Source organism: Anarhichas minor, unplaced genomic scaffold, assembly GCF_050575085.1.
Source record: "Anarhichas minor isolate MPS153535 unplaced genomic scaffold, ASM5057508v1 ptg000037l, whole genome shotgun sequence".
Classification (NCBI taxonomy): domain Eukaryota; kingdom Metazoa; phylum Chordata; class Actinopteri; order Perciformes; family Anarhichadidae; genus Anarhichas; species Anarhichas minor.
This window is the reverse complement of record NW_027466483.1, coordinates 1,523,527-1,541,336: the sequence shown is the minus strand read 5'-3', so window position 1 is coordinate 1,541,336 and position 17,810 is coordinate 1,523,527. Positions and strand designations below refer to the sequence as shown.

General features: G+C 41.4%; 1 pseudogene; it reads left to right on the top strand.

Annotated features, from left to right (window-relative positions):
* The first annotated feature begins 1,167 nt into the window (after nucleotides 1–1,167).
* Nucleotides 1,168–7,866, top strand: LOC142966286 (GTPase IMAP family member 9-like; annotated as a pseudogene).
* The last annotated feature ends 9,944 nt before the right edge of the window (nucleotides 7,867–17,810 follow it).

The window sequence follows — 17,810 nt, the reverse complement described above, 5'->3', positions numbered from 1 at the left end:
TCTGCAAATGATTTGGACTCCTTCCTCAGCAATACACTCCGCACTCCTTCCGCATCGGTGCAGCTACCTCTGCAGTTGCATTGGTCCCAGCATCTACACTGAAAGCTATGGGCCGCTGGTCCTCAGCAGCCTATGAACGTTAAGTTGACCCGGGAGTTGTCGAGATAATCGCAGCTCAAAAGGCTATGAACGCTACCTTGTACACTACTTTAGTACCTCCATGCATGATAATCAATAAATTAAATTAAATAATTAATAAATAAATAATAATAAATACATTTAAATGCTGCATTTGCAACCGGTTTGCTGGGGTTCACTGCTTCATTTAGGTAGTATGACCTCTCTCGGATGCATGCTTGCATCCTTCCCAAAAAGCGGCACCTAACAGCTGAGGTCTGCAGCAGTCTTGCTGCTACACACAGATATTTCACATAGCGGTAGATCTTTTGGGATGCACGCTTGCACCCTTATTCTTAAGGTAATGTTTGCTGAGGTCTGTAGCATGCTTGCTGCTATACATACAGTAGATAGTTCACATAAACGGTAGGATGGCCTCGTTTGAGATGCATGCTTGTCCGGCTGATGCTTACCATGGGCGTAATACCAGACTTGGCATTGGGTTCCATTGTTTTGGGGCTTGGTGCTCCCCGTTTTGGCTTGGTAGCTGCTGGCTAATCCGGGGAGCATTTAAAGAGTGGAGCCATCAGTGCCAAGTTTAACTGTATTTCCATTTGGCAATAAATGGTTAAACAATCTATGCGGGAGTGTTCCTCACTAAAAGGGGACATGAAAAACTACATTTTTCAGTGCTTGTGCTCATACATTTGGATATCTGGAGGGCCAACCAATCCACAAACTGAAATAAGACAGCTTTTACAGCTCTTCATCTTAAAACAGCTGTCTGTTGTGTTACAGGGCCAATAATGACACAAAGCCCACTCTGGTGCAACACATTTCATTTCTGATGAAATATGAAAATAGTGGTTATGTCAGAAGCGCTCTCTGTCCTGTTTATGAACTCACTCCTCTTGTACTGGCGGCTTCCTTCTACTCTACAAGTGTTAGCTACTGATGCTCAGTATAATGCATAGAGCGCCCTCTGCTGACAATGCTGGGCTTAGCAGGAATTAAATAACCACAGATCCCAGTAAAATAACTAATAACAGAATGATACAGGTAAGTGACAAAGTTATAGTGTTATGTTTGTGAGACCTTAGCTTTTACTGAATAAAAAAAAGGGGGGGGGGGTCTTCTCAAACACCCAGTGCCACAATAGCAGCAAAAAATTGGCACTATGAGAGCAGTGAGAGTGAACCAACATTGCAGCTGGACAGCTAAACGTCATTTTGAGTAACTTTTAAATACCAATGGAATACTTTCAACCATGACCAAATACTGTTAACCCAGACCATGATCTTTCCCGAACCAAGTGGGTTTGTGCCTAAATCTAACAAAGCCGTATACACCGTATTGGTGTGAAATAAGGAAACTGTTTTATTGTCATTCTGGAGGGCATGGATGGTCCATTGTAAATGCTGGACACCTGACACTTAATGGGCACTGTGTTTGAGCATGTGTGTGGATGAAAAGGCCGGTGGCTGGTGCCTTTTTTCTAAACCTCAGACAACACTGACATCAAGTGGCAGCTTGGAGGAATTTCATCATACAGGCGCTGAACTGCTTCATGTGGTCAGATAAATGTGTCATTAGGAGCCATTGTCATTTTGGTGCCCATTGTCTTCAGCGTGTTATCAATTACAGGAGGTGCACTTGTGAAACACTATCTGCAGCTGTTGAGGTCAGCTCGCTGCACAGGCACAAGAGGATAATCAAGAGTAAAGTTGTTTCTGTCTTCATATTTCTAATACCTTTGTAGCAGTTTTACTGTTGCCAAACATTCAGCGCAAACAAAGGCAGCAGTCATTTCAGAGCATGCAGAAAAGAAAGAACAAATGTTTGATACTGTTGGGAAAAATCTAATGACTAATTAATGTGTTGCACTTACAGGGCCTTATGTCCTCACGTGAACTCTTGTGGCCTGCGTCCTCTGCTGAATGTGTGTGTGTGAACATTCTTTGACACTAAACACCACAGCTGTTTAGTCTATCAGACATCAGTGTCTCCTAAAAAGAACACTTCAGCTCTTTGGCCTAAATAATAGATAATAAACCTGTAGAAGATGTCAATAACCATGACTTCCTGATTTCGATAAAGTGACCCTTGGACCAGAACAAATTGTTCAAGTGATGTTCCAGGCTTTGTGATAATTACGCTGTGTGAACGCAATTTGTGTGCGTTATCCTTTGTGACGAAGACCTTATCGTAAATAACCCTGTGCCAATACTGCATGTTGTTTACTCAGAATAAATATCAGCAACTCGGAGACAGATCTCCGAGCAGCCTTGATGTACATTCTGTATGTGAATCAACTCTGTCTCCTGCTTGCAAGAATAAATGTCCTGTTAGAAAAATTGACTCGAGGCCGATGTAAAAATCATTATAACAGATACCAACTTCTGTTGAGTCATGGAGACCTGTCTGTAAGTTGTCCGGACAAGTTATACAATGTCAGCACATTTTTTCTTAAGCTTTTCAGGACCTTTGACAGTAAGCATTGGAGCTTTGGCCTGAGTCACCTTTCCTGAGAATGAAAAATACACCACACACAGGTTTTCAAGTTACTTGAATCACTATCGTTACAGAGCGACCAACTCCAGCAGTAACAAACAAAACCGGTTGACCAACAGACACTGCAGCATTAAACAACTTAAACCAACTCTGAGGGGCGGGACTTAGCGTAGGGTCAATTGTGGCCAAGGTGTTACACAGATTGGCAGTGTCTTTAATATGAACTCCTGGATATTAAATGTAGATCTGCCATTACTGGAGTAGCATATGCATATAGCATATGGTTATGCTATGTTTGAGTCAATAATTGAGGACGTAACTGAGCGACTATCTATTAATTTTGAAAGAGCAATGGCCAATGGGGAAACGTCTACACTCAACGGACCAATGGTGTAGCTTCAGCTAATGTGATGCTATAACAGTCCCAAATCTTTCCAGTCTTTCCACCAGGAGTTGAAGCTGGCCGGAGGGATTTGCTCTTATTGAGACACAAGAGCATTAGTGGGGTCCAACACTGATGTTGGGTTATACGGTCTGGTTCACGGTCCAGTTCACTGGTTTAGGTCAGGGCTCTGTGCAGGCCAGTCAAGTTCAGCCTGCGAAAACCATTTCTTCATGGAGCTTACTTTGTTGACAGGGATTTTGCCATGTTGAAACATCAAAGGGACAAGCACAACTGTTGCCAACAGTAGTGGATGTGAATCGATAAAATGATGATTAATAGCATGGCGACCTTATTAGAAAGTCCAAACATTTCCAGAGGAACATTGCGTGGTGGTTATCCAAAACATTTGACACAAGTGAACATGTTTGGCATATGACAAGAAGACAGATAATATGACTTTACTGACAGAGGTTTACCAGTTCAAAGGATGGGTTATTGCAGAAATTTCAGCACAGAATCTGTTTGAGATTGTAAATGAATTAATACTTAAATTTTGCTATTGAGGCTTTAAGGGTCAATCAAGGGGTTTCGAATCCCCAGAGACCCTTTCGCACACTGGCTGCAACTGTCCTCTGTCTTTTCAAGGATCCAAGGATTTCCAGCTGACTACACCTCGTTAAAGATTCATAACTACACTTCAGTACAGAGACTGTACTGTGATCAGTTGCCTTCATCTCCTTTCACGTGTTTCATTATCCTTAGTAAATTAATTCAGATATTCTTATTCATATGAGAAATATGTGTCACTGACTCGATCGGTGACTCTATTATTGAAAATTTGACTGAATTCTATGATTCTATGATCTTAGTGTCAGAAATACCTTCTAAACTACTGATCTGTGTAATAGACAAATTTTCTTAGACACTTCATGAGAAGTAGCTATAGTTTTATTTATTGATGTAGCCCGTCAAAGCTTTGTAAACCCGTAGTGAAGCTGGAAAGCTCATGGTGAAACTGGGAGGCTTGAGCAATCGTTACAGATTATAGGTTCACATAAAAGTGTATCAAGAGACCAACATTAAAAAATACTAATGAAAGAATAGCTCAAAACTTTGGGAACTATGCTTATTAACTTTCTTACAAATATTGAATGACAGCAGAAGCAGAAAAGATACTGAGCTCAACTCTACTCTCATGTTTTATTATGTTCGGGTTCATTTTAGATAAAGCAATGGCATTTGTGTGATTGGATGCTTCAGGTTTCCTACGTGGGTATGAGCTCATTCACACATGAAACATCTACATAAAATGCAGATATTTAAATGTGACATTCCACATGCTCTGTGACTGCATTTAAAAAACATGCAGCACTTCCTTGTGCTTGGAAATTCCAGTCTAGCAGCAAGAAAGGGAACGCCCATGTGGAAGTAACAAAGATAAAGTCATAACAAGTGTCAGGAAGAGAAATTCATGGCATGACAGGACACACAACAGCAAGATCTTTTTAGCTTCTCAACATGAGCAGGCCACACTATCATGGTAAGAGTCAGGGGTTTTTCTGTGGAATTATTTTTTCCTTTGTTTGAGAGTAATTAATATTCCTATGCATATTACACTTTATTGACATGTCCCTCTGGATATACTTCTTCGATGTCTCGTTAACTTCTGTTTCAAATTGAAGGTGGATTTATATATTTTTGGTATGACAACCATGAATGTAACACAGTATTTCAAGTAATGGACAGAGGTGCTTTTAATAATATTGTGAGCAGTATTATATTGAAATCATAGTGAAAAAGTGTCTCCAGAAACCAGGACAGTCTTTTACTCCTGTTAAATAACAAAAACAACAACATTATCCTCATCTTGATTGTTATTATCTATTAAACAGTGATAATTATGGAAATCGATTACTGACAGAAAAAGTTCAGTTTTAAAAATGCCATTTTAAATTTCAGTAAAGACCTTGTCTTATTTGACCTTTTTTTCATAATCCCCATTTAGTAGTGGCGGGCCGTGCATTTTATACCTTGGCCTTCACTGCTGTCCTGCAGCTGAAACACAGCTACGGTTATTATTTGTTTCGTGTAAAAATGAAGCCAACACCTGTAGATACACTAACTGCCGAGAGTGCGTCTCCTCTTTGCTCTGACTGCAGCTGGGACTGCAGCACGAGGCTTCTGTGGGCAGCGGCGGAGGGGCTCACGGCAGCACCCGCTGCACCAGAACAAGTCGCTAGATTTGTCACTAGTAGCTTTTGACAAAAAAAGTCTTCATGAGGGTTTTGAAAGTCACCAGATTTAGCGAGAAAGTCGCTAAGTTGGCAACACTGGCACCGGCTAAATATGTCCCCAGAGCAACGTAACAATAGTTCCTATCACATATTAAACCAAACAAAAATCTTCATAAAAACAAGTTGTACAAATAATAACATATAAACAAGCATATTAAAGCTACTGCAGATGTAAAAACAAACGCATTTAACTTACCAGAGCTGCTGTTCACTATTTAAAGACAAAGTCCTCCTTTCTTTGTTAATAAAGAGTTTAATCTCACGGTTGTTCAGTACATCCGTGCGTTTTAGTTCCAGTAAGAAGTCCTTCTCCATTCATGGACGCCAGTGAAGACAGTCGAGCCTCCCCAGTTGTATTTCTTGAATAGGTTTTAATGCGTTTGAGGGCTGAAAATGTCCGCTCAACAGAGGCAGCAGATATTGGGATTGTCACCGCCCAACATGTCAGGCTAGCCCACTGACCAATCACGTACTTGTAGGCCAGCTAGCAGGCTCTGGCACGTCAAAGAATACGCCCAACATGTCAAACTAAAGATCTGATTGGTTGAAGAATATGACAATCAACAATATCGTCCCCATTCACTTTTATGAGATATCAGAAAATAAGGGGAGAGAGAGATGGGGAATAAACAAATGTCCCTGGTTGGACGCAACCAGAAAACCTGAAACTCATGGTTGGCAACCCATTCCAAAAACAGATTTTTAAAATCCATTCTAACCTTTTACTTACTGATTTATTTTCATTGCAGAAATGGGCTTCCATAATAAAATCAAGGACTAAGAAAGACTAAGAATAGGAGACCAAAGAACAAAGTCAGTCAGACCAGAGGCCAAAACCTAAGAAAGCAGTTTGTGTTTTTCTTTTAAAAGTTTCTTTATATATATAAATATCAGCAGGTGACTATGGTCCCATACAAGCATAAAGCAAGTATAAGTGTATTCAACATATCAGTGATTGGATTTGCCAAAATCAAATTATTGTCTTTGGGAACCAACGAAGAACAATTAGAAGTCAGTGCTCAGCTTCAGTCGCTAACATTAAAGACAACAAAAAAGCCATGAATCTTGGTTTAGTCATGAACATGGACAAACTCTCACCTTAAGAATATATCAAGAGGTAAAGGACTTATGTCTCAACAGAATTAAAAAAACAATAGGCCCAACTTTTGTGATGTTGTCTTTACAGCTCAGTCTAAAATGTTGACCGGACAGCTAAGTATAACTGAGTCCCAATAAATCCCTTTGGGGTCTTCATATTTTGTCTTTTTATATCACTGTTCAGGCCTTAAGTAAATACCTTGAATAGCCTTGCTTTTGAAAGGTGCTATCCAAACTTGCCTTGATGTCATTTACAGTAACATGATGCTCTCAGTTGAAAACATTTTGGTCTTGTTTGACCTGTTTGATTGAAGACGAAAACAAAGGCTGTTTTTTCAGCCTTGTAACCTGACTGTTGGCTAAGAGGACAAGTGCACTCTGATATTGTCTCGTGAGAGGTGACAAAAATGAAGTCAGCTGAAATCATTCCCTCAACAGCCTCTCTGTTTGACAACGCAGCACTGTATGACGAACGGTGTATTTCTGTCTGGCAGGGTTCGGAGGTGCCGCAATTCCAAACGAAAGGAGGATTGTTCTAGTCGGGAAGACCGGAGTGGGAAAGAGCGCCGCAGGAACACCATCCTGGGGAGGGAAGCGTTTGAGTCCGAGCTGTCTCCATCCTCCTTGACGTCTGAATGCCAGAAAGCTAAGGGGGTTGTTGGAGGTCGAAAGGTCGCCGTCATCGACACTCCGGGGCTGTTTGACACAAATTTCGCCCAAGTAGCGGTGTTGAAGAGGATCAAGATGTGCATCTCTCGCTCTGCTCCTGGTCCCCACGCCTTCCTGGTGGTTCTTCAGCTGGACAGGTTCACCCAGGAGGAGCAGGACACAGTCAAGATGATTCAGACCACTTTTGTGGATGATGCAGCTAAATACACAATGGTGTTGTTCACACATGGAGACCAGCTGAGGAACCAAACCATTGAGGGCTTTATTTCAGAGAGCCCCGAACTGCTAGCCATCATTCAGAAGTGCAACCATCGGTACCACGTCTTTAACAATAAAATCAAAGACCCTGAACAAACCGGTCAGCTCCTGGACAAAATTGACAAGATGACTATGGCTAACGGAGGAAGTTACTACACTAACGAAATGTTCCTGAGAGCAGAGGCAGCCATAGATAAAGAGAAACAGTGACTCCTGAAGGAGCTGGAGGCGAAAAAGCAGAGAGAGCTGGAAGAACAGAGATCTCAATATCAGGAAAGGGCCTACCGCAGGGAGATGAAGCGGGTGAATAGAAGATATGAGCATGAAGCCAGGTTTCTAGCTGAAAAATCCAATGACTTTGTCACTGCTCCGGTAATAGCTGTGGCAACAGCCTATGGTGCTGCTGTCGGAGGTCTGATTGGAGTTGCAGGAGGTCCAATCGGTGTGGTAGTAGGAGTCGCTGCTGGAGCAGCTGTTGGAGCTACCATCGGTGCCTTATCATTGAAAGCTTCAGAGCGCTGCCATGTGCAATAAGGACCGTAAAGCATACAGTTAAATACTGACGTTTATATTTGATCATTTTACAGGAAAGTCTCGTCTTCTACTCGGGAATTGCTTCACAGTAAACTTTTTGCACATATAATTTATACTAAAGATGACTCAATCACTTTTTGTTGATTTATTTTGTACCTGACTTTTATTGTTGGAATGCTGTTAAGCATTCCAACCATTTTCATATTTCTAACCTTTAAACTTTTTGAATTATTAAGCTTTTTGCAACTTTTGTTTTGAATATGATGTCTATGGAGAACATTTTCAAATCCTCTTAAACTTCTTCAACTTTCAAATCCTTCTACTTCCTCATACTTTCAGCTACAGACACCATTTTAACTTTCAAATGTTGAGAAAATCCTTATCTATTGCTGCATGATTCAGCTTTTTGATATCTCTCTCTCTCTCTCTGTCTGTGTCTCTCTCTCATATAGTCATTCAGGTCTTAGAGATTTTAAGAGGACTCCCCCCCACACACACACCCCATTTTAAAGTAAAGGCCCCACAAAATGAATTCTAACTTAAATGCTTGTGATGAAGCCTGTCATTTAATAACCTGTTTATGTTTATCTAACATTATGATTATGTCTCCTCTCCCCCCCCCCGGCCACACCCCATTTCAAAATAAAAGCCCCAAAGAGTGAATTCTAACTGAAATGCTTGTGATGAAGCCTGTCATTTAATAAACTCTGTTTGTGTGTCAAACATTAAGATTATGTCTCCTCTCCCCCTCTCTCCCCCACCCAGTCCCACCCTTTCAAAATAAAAGCCTCATGGATTAACTGTATTTAAACGTTAAGCTCAAAATTAGGCTTTTTTGTTGAAATAATGAATGCTCTTACTAATACTGCGACAACTACTACTACTGCTACTAATATTTCTAGTACTACTACTGCTACTACTTCTACTGCAACTTTTGCTGTTGCTACTATTACTACTACTACTACTACTGCTATTACTGATACCATCAATAGTATTGCTACCACTACTGATATTACTACCACTACCACTACTATTATTACATATACCACAACTGCTACTACTGCTATTCCTGCTACTACCAGTACTAATACTACTACAGCTATTAGTACGACTGCTACTAGTACTACTACTACTGCTACTTCAAAAACTGACTTTACTATTACTACTACTACTACTGCTATTACTGATACCATCAATGTTATTACTACCACTACTGATATTACTACCACTACCACTACTATTATTACATATACCACAACTGCTACTACTGCTATTCCTGCTACTACCAGTACTAATACTACTACAGCTATTATTACGACTGCTACTAGTACTACTACTACTGCTACTACTTCTTCTACTACTACTACTGTTATATTAAATACTACGACCACTACTATTACTACGACTACTGATACTACTACTTCTACTACTTCTTCTAATTACTAATACTTCGACTACAACTTCTACTACTACTGCTACTACAAATATCACTACTGCTACAACGAGTACTATTGTTATCCTGTTTCTCTTTATTGTTGGAATGCTGTTAAGCATTCCAACTATTGTTATCCTGTTTCTTTATTGTTGGAATGCTGTTAAGCATTCCAACTATTGTTATCCTGTTTCTCTTTATTCAACTTCTTCAACTATTTCTTCCGTACATTTTTTGCTACTTATCTCAAACATTATGATTATGTCTCCTCTCTTCCCCCCACCCAGCCCCACCCTTTCAAAATAAAAGCCCCATGGATTAACTGTATGTAAACATTAAGCTCAAAATTAGACTTTTTCAAATACTGCCATTACTATTACTACTACTACTACTGTTATATTATATACTACGACCACTACTACAGCTATTACTACTACTACTTCTACTACTTCTTCTAAATACTAATACTTCTACTACAACTACAACTTCTACTACTACTATTACAAATATCACTACTGCTACTACTTATTATAATGCTACTAATACTTCTACTACTAATAATACTTCTACTACAACTACAACTTCTAGTACTACTACTACAAATATCACTACTGCTGACATTTTTTAAGCCACAGAAACCATTCGAATATCAAAATGTTCAGCTCTTTCAGGAGAGGGGTGATATGACTTTTCATATTTGTAATCTTTAAATTCTTTGAATTATTAAGCTATTTGCAATTTTCTTTTGAATGGGATCTCTATGGAGAAAATCTTCAAATCCTGTTAAACTTCTTCAACTTTCAAAGCCTTCTTCTTCTCATACTTTCAGCTACATATGACTTCATATTTGTAATCTTTCAACTTTTTGAATTATTAAGCTTTTTGGAATTTTTTTTAAATTGGATAGCTATTTTCAGCAATGTTTTTGAGATTCATTTCAGTTTTCAGCAGGAAATGCATTTTCTAGTATTATTTTTATATTTCTTCCGTACGCTTTTTGAAACTCTTCTGCTCCTTCATATTTTAAGCTACAGAAACCGTTCAACTATCAACTATCTTTCAGCAGAGGGGTGCTATGACTTTTCATATTTCTAACCTTTAAACCTTTAAACTTTATGAATTATTAAGCTTTTTGCAAATTTTTTTTTGAATGGGTTTCTATGGAGAAAATGTTCAAATCCTCTTCAACTTTCAAATCCTTCTACTTCCTCATACTTTCAGCTACAGACACCATTTCAACTTTAAAATGTTGAGAAAATCCTGATCTATTGCCGCATTATTCAGCTTTTTGATATCTTTTATACTTTTTGAACTGTCCCATTTTAACTTTTATGATTTTTTCACTCCTTTTCTGACTTTATAATGGGTGTGTATTGCGCAGCTTAGAGTGCGTGATGTCACCGCTAGAGTGAAGAGCAGCTTGAGATTCTTGTGAAAAAAAGATTTGTATTTTGCCACTGTGTCCACAATCTTCACTCTTCATGCATAATTTCTGGATGTAGAAGTAGCTAATCTTGTCCTTGTCGTAGACAAATGACTGTGGAATCCCACAGATTTACACATTTGACACAGAAGCCTGTAATTGAGAGGAAAACCAACTTTCTGCTCCATAGAGACCAATGTTAAATTTAGCTTCAAAAACATCTTCCACAGAACACGGGACCCCATTTCTAAATCGCCAGTTCAGCCACATTTTTTACACTACAGACACGATTTTTACAGGATCTGTTCTTCAACTCATCCTTCCTCTCATTTATTAATATCGGAGCAATAGGAGCTACGGTTATGGGAGTTTTGAGGATTTGTTTGAGAGGTGTTTCCCTGTTTAATCTCCATGAAAAGGCTGCAAGGACACAGGTGTTTCTGATTAAGCTCATTAGTGATGTTGATAAACACACACTCACAGACTCTCCAACAGGTGTGTCCTCATGGCAACCAGTTACACGTGCGCAGGCTCTCTCTTTCTCACTCTCTCTCTCTGTGTCTCTCTCTCATACAGTCATTCAGGTCTTAGAGATTTTAAGAGGACTCCCCCCCTCGCTCCCCCCCCACACACCCCATTTTAAAATAAAAGGCACCTTGAGTAATTCAATGTTGACTGGGAGCTCGGAATGACGCATACAAATGATATTCTACAAGATTTTATTCGAGCACATCATGATAACGTTAACCGTCGCCTAATACCCATTTTTACTATTTGGATCTTGAACGCACCACAATTTAAATGAATGGAACCTGGTTCATTCGCTCATTTATAAGCAGGACTATGCCACGGAACCCTAGAGTCAGCAGAAGAAACGGTCACTGTCATTAATCTGAACAGCATGAACAGAATTCGTTCTGCCCCAAGCTGCGCGTCCTCGTCAGGAGTAGTCTCTACAGGCGAGCGCGAGCGCCAGCGCCAGCGCGAGCACTACTCCTCCAAGACCCGTTTGTAGGAGAACTTTGGCGGAGAAACTGCTATCAGATCAGCCTGACCTCACAATCAGACAGCAGACTAGCGGGAAATGGAAGCAGTACATGCGAAGCTTCTCTAGCTGTACACCAGACAGGTTTGGCTAGCTGGATGACGTCATGCTAATAACTTATTTAGCTTTTTAAAACAACGGTGACAGATCCAGCACGAACAGTTAGGGAGTGAGAGACATGAAGCACCTGTCTGAGAATGGATATATAGTTATAAATAAATAATTATGTGTGTGTGTGTGTTTTATAATAGTGAATATTATTATAAGATATATATAGTATTATATTATACTGAATTGCTTGTAAGGGTGACCAAAATAAGATGTCCTTACGTGTTCATCAAAATGTTATTTACTGCTTTTTTTCATGTTGGAATAAATGTTAAATATTTAACTGCAAAGTAATGCGTGTAAAGTGATGCCTTAATGTTTTTTGCATTAAATCATTCTGGGATGTTTGCTGAAATTGATTGAATGTGGCACAGCCCTACCTAGGACATGTTCCACCAGCCGCCACTGTCTGTAAGTATAAATAAAAGGCTGACAGAGAGACAGAGGGAGGGACACAGAGATGGGGATACACAGAGAGCGAGAGAGTGAAGGGGGATGGAGTGAGAGAGTGAGTCAGTGTCGGTGAGGGAGAGAAAGAGGGAGAAAGACAGATGGACTGAGTAAGTCAGTGGGATAGGGAGGGGGACAGACAGACAGAGAGAGAGAAAAAACAGAGACAGACAGACAGAGAGCCAGGGGGAGAGAAGGAGAGACAGAGAACAGTCTTTGGCTGAATATTTCCAAGTGATGTGTGTGTGTGTGTGTGTTAATCAACACTAATAGCTCCTGCACCTGTGTGTCTGTAGCCTTTACATTGAGTCAAAACTGTGAAAAAACGGTCAAACAAATCCTCAAAGAGAGAGAGAGACAAAGAGCCAATCACAGTAAGATTTGTATATCTCAGCCCTCTGGTTGCTATGTCCAACGTTGTGGACTGCAGACACAAAAAACAAGAACAAATATATAATAAAATAAAGCACTAAATATGAATTAATAATCTATTAAATACACATTTTAAATATGGAAACTGAAAAGAAAGAAGAAAAAAATTTGAAAAAAAGCTGTAATAACGAACGTAGCTCGCGACAATCTGACAACGGAGCTCGCGACAATCTGAAAACGGAGCTCGCGACAATCTGACAGCGGATCAATAGCTCCAGTGGCGGGAAGACGTTAGTGCTGTCCATCCGAAATTACTGAGAGGTACGTCCCGTTTTTCTTATCACAATTTGTGTTGTATTATAACTGTTATATTGCTAATTTCTAATTATGGTATGAAAAGCTGGTACTTATGAGGTCCCACTATCTTTATGTTTAAAAAAAGCCTTACTATTTTAAAAACCTTCTTGGCTGACTTAGCAAACTTGGTCAAATGAATTAAGCTATAAGTGAAATGACTGAAAGTAGGTCTAAAATAACCTATAAGAGTTTAAAAGTGTTGTGAGGAGTTATTTTAATATGAGGGTTGCCGTAGCAAAGGGGCAACTCCCGCCTCTGGTCGAAGGGGGGAAACAATAAAGAGAGTAGCCGTGGGCCAAGATGTCTGGTCTCCCGACTCCAGTGATTACTATTTGATAAGTGCCCTCATACATGAACCCAAGACGCTCGGTCACATTCACATTCAGGCCTCCAGAAAAGAGGCGGGAGTTGCACCTTCGCTACGGCAAACCTCAAGGGACATATCTTCAACACCAGAACGACAAACATGAGACAGTACATAGAGAAGGCAAAAAGCGGTTTAATGTTCGTTCAGGGCCACCATAAAACAGTATAGTCATCAAAAAATGTATAGCCTAAAATTAACAAACAATGAATAGGCTAGACAGACCTATTTAATAATGAATACATCTTATAGAAAATAAAGAAATGTCCATACATCGAAGGCTTTCTGTAACTTTGTCTATGTATTTTTATTCATTTCAGAATGGCATTACGCAAGATACTGTCGACCAAACCTGATGGTCCCTACGCCAAGCCACCGCCACTCCACATATGTGTTGTGGCATTAAAGGACCAGCCCAGGGTGCTGAGCTGGGAGTTTAGCACAGGCAAGGCCAAAGCGGCATCATCAAAAAACAACGCAGTCATGGTCGTCTCCGACGGCCAGTCTTGTGCCAAAGTGACTCTCTACGAGGAGTTCAGCACAAAAGTGAAGGAGGGGGGGTCGTATGTCATGCGAGGCTACAATGTAAGGGCACAATCGCCCCCTTACTTTTTAAATATAACCAGGGACACTGTCTTCTTTCGAAGCAGTGCCCTTAGCGTTCCAGATGAGCTGGTAAAACAGGCTGAGGCGCTCTTGTATCCTCCCTCGCCTCTGACCCCCCTCAGCGCCTGCAGGGAGTCCTTGGGGCTTGTCACGGTGGAGGCGGAGGTTGTCGAGGTACGTCATTTTCTGTCTGACAGGACCGCGATGTGGAAACAAATAGTCTATTGCTGTAAAATAAAAAGTTTAAGATCTCTTGACTTTTGGTATAAAATGTGAAAACTAACAAACGAATCCACTGTGTTCAGGTGTCTGCTGTGAAAGAGGTGGTGGTGGCGAGGGACACGGTCCCTCTGCTCACTATTACAATAAAGCAGGTAAGCTATTAAGTAACGGTCCATGGGTTACCTTGCATATTGCCAGCACAATAAAATACTAATATATTTACAGGAGGAAACAAAGGTGCCCGTGTGCTTGTGGAGGGAGGTGGCCATGAGTGACATTGCCATTGGGACGAAAGTCAAAATATCCCATCTGCGAGGGTCGGATGGCGCATATGGGTTCCGACTGCAGTCCACTATATGCTCAAAGATTGAAGTATGCTTACTTGGCTTTTGCTGCTTTTTTCTTCTGTTACCGCTAAATGTATCTATTTTTTATTTTTTCTCTTTTGGAAAGCAGTGGATGCGGATTTTAGAAGTGCCCTGTCAAAATATACAGAAACATAATGATGATGACAATTATGATAATTTATCAATTTAACAATACAATACAATACAAATAATTTACAAAGCAAGTGGCTGCACCAGTATGGGCAAATACGTATGCAGTTATATTGAATCCTTTTAACAATATGGTACCTGTCCTTCCTCAGGTGCTAACATCAACGGCTGTTCGGGTGGTCGGGGCCATGGGGGTCGTCGACGTGGAGGGATCTCCTGGAGTTTTGCAGCTGCTGCTTGAGGACAATACCACCCTCAAAATTCGGGAGGAGAAGTGGGGCCCGATAGAGGCATGAATGCTGAGTCCACCCATAATGGTAGAGATCACGGTGGTGGGGGACTACATCGAAAAAATTTAACCTGTTTAGATTGAACTTGTTCTTTATTATTAATGTTATTCATTAAAATGTTCATGTTGTTATTTAATCAGTTCTAATTAGTTCATGTGTTTATTTATTAGTTCTGTGTTATATTATATTAAAATGTTTTTAGAATGAAGGCAATTGTTATTTGATATTAGTTATTGTCATTAGTTCATATTGTGATTCGTCTGTTCTGTTGTTAATAAATGTTTGTGTGAAAATTGTCAGCTTTGCCTGTTGAAGACTTATTAGCCACGAATAAGGCTATTATTAGATTGCTGTAGCCTATGTTAATTATTGATATGGGCTTGTATTCATATATACAGATTAGTACTTACTCTTTATGCATTTTAATATTAATTTGGGTGAAGTCATTTACCGCAAAAGTAAAGTGTTCTTTGTAGGTTATATTCTAATTGTAGCGTGCCTATACAAGCTGTTCCCGCTATACACACAAATGATTTTCCGGAATCCGCCACTTTAAGAGGGCGCAGAAAACTCAGAACCATGACACAATGTCAAACAGCAGTGAGTAGCCAGACATCAACCAACGCTGAGGACGAGGTCATCACACCTCAAACCCCAGTTATTTTGTAAAAATCAATAAATCAATAAATACGCGATTGATCAGCATAGGCTACTTCTTCCAGACATCAAATTATGCTGATTAATTAAGTATTAGTATACAGCAACAATACATCATCATTATAACATCAATACCAGGTTTGCCGACTCATGCAGTTGTCTGATCCGGTACGTGAAAAATGAATGTGATAGTTATAGGGGCTGCCATACAGTAAAAATAAATCAACAGATCGGCATCAATGCGCTGTAGTTACCGCTCCCTCCGTTGAAATCGACAACGTCAACTGTTAACGTCAGCAGCCGGTTGGCACCACAGTCCTGCTTGACTAAATAACGCATCTAACAGCATAACAATATTTGGAACATAAATGTAGATTGTTATATATATTTTTTGCATACGAATTTATAAACACCGGAATTTTACCTCACATTCACACGGCTACGGTTTCAATAATACCTGGTTGGAAGGAACCTTTCGGCTGGTTCGGGCCATTGTTATTGCCCAAATTTCTAAACGTTTTTAAAACGTGAAAATATTTGACCGCTATACCGCAAACCAATCCTACTGACAACACCTTAAGCAATCAATCCAAACGAGGGGCACATGTTGGGGTACTTTGCGCTGCCACTTTTTCAACGTTTTCCTGTTTATGTCCAGCCGTAGTACGTGGCCTCGAAGGACATCTGTCCGTAAATCCTGCACAATCAGTACTGCAAATGCGCATTTCTCAACAGAGATTAAGCGTGATGGCTCACTCCTAGCAACTTCCGTCATCAGCTCTGGAACAAAATGATGATACATTTCGTATGTATATGTCCTAAATATAAAGATATAATCCATCCATCCATTTTCCACCGCTTATCCGGGGTCGGGTCGCGGTGGCAGCAGGTCTAGCAGGCCGACGCAGACCTCCCTCTCACCGGCAACATGTTCCAGCTCATTCTGGGGGATCCCGAGGCGTTCCCAGGCCAGCTGGGAGATGTAATCTCTCCAGCGTGTTCTGGGTCTTCCCCGGGGTCTCTTCCCAGTTGGACGTGCCTGGAAAACCTCCAGTGGGAGGCGTCCAGGAGGCATCCTAATTAGATGCTCGAACCACCTCAGCTGACTCCTTTCGACGCGAAGGAGTAGCGGCTCGACTCCAAGTTCCCTCCTGATGACCGAGCTCCTTACCCTCTCTCTAAGGCTGAGCCCGGCCACCCTACGGAGGAAGCTCATTTCGGCCGCTTGTAGCCGCGACCTTGTCCTTTCGGTCACGACCCAGAGTTCGTGACCATAGGTGAGGGTAGGAACGTAGACCGAGTGGTAAATTGAGAGCTTTGCCTTCCGGCTCAGCTCCCTCTTCACCAAGACGGTCCGGTGCAGCGCCTGCTTTACTGCTGCAGCTGCACCGATCCGTCTGTCGATCTCCCGCTCCATCTTACCCTCACTCGTGAACAAGACCCCGAGATACTTGAACTCCTTCGCTTGAGGTAGGCGCTCCGTCCCCACCTGGAGGGAGCAATCCACCGGTTTCCGGCAGAGAACCATGGCCTCAGATTTGGAGGTGCTAACTCTCATCCCCGCCGCTTCACACTCGGCTGCAAACCGCCCCAGTGAATGCTGGAGGTCACGATCCAAGGAGGCTAACAGGACCACATCATCTGCAAATAGCAGAGAGGCGATCCCGAGACCCCCGAAACTGACGTTCTCTGCCCCCAGGCTGCACCTAGATATCCTGTCCATGAAAATCACGAACAGGACCGGTGACAAAGGGCAGCCCTGGCGGAGGCCAACACCCACAGGGAACGTGTCTGACTTATTGCCGAGAATGCGGACACAGCTCCTACTGCAGTCGTACAGAGACCGGATCGCCCGTTGTAACGGGTCCAGCACCCCATACTCCCGCAGCACCCCCCACAAGACCCCCCGAGGGACCCGGTCGAAAGCCTTCTCCAAGTCCACAAAGCACATGTAGACTGGTTGGGCAAACTCCCAGAACCCCTCCAGTAGTCTTGCGAGGGTAAAGAGCTGGTCCACTGTTCCACGGCCGGGACGGAATCCGCACTGCTCCTCTTGAATCTGAGGTTCGACAAGCGGTCGGAGCCTCCTTTCCAGCACCCTGGCATAAGCCTTCCCCGGGA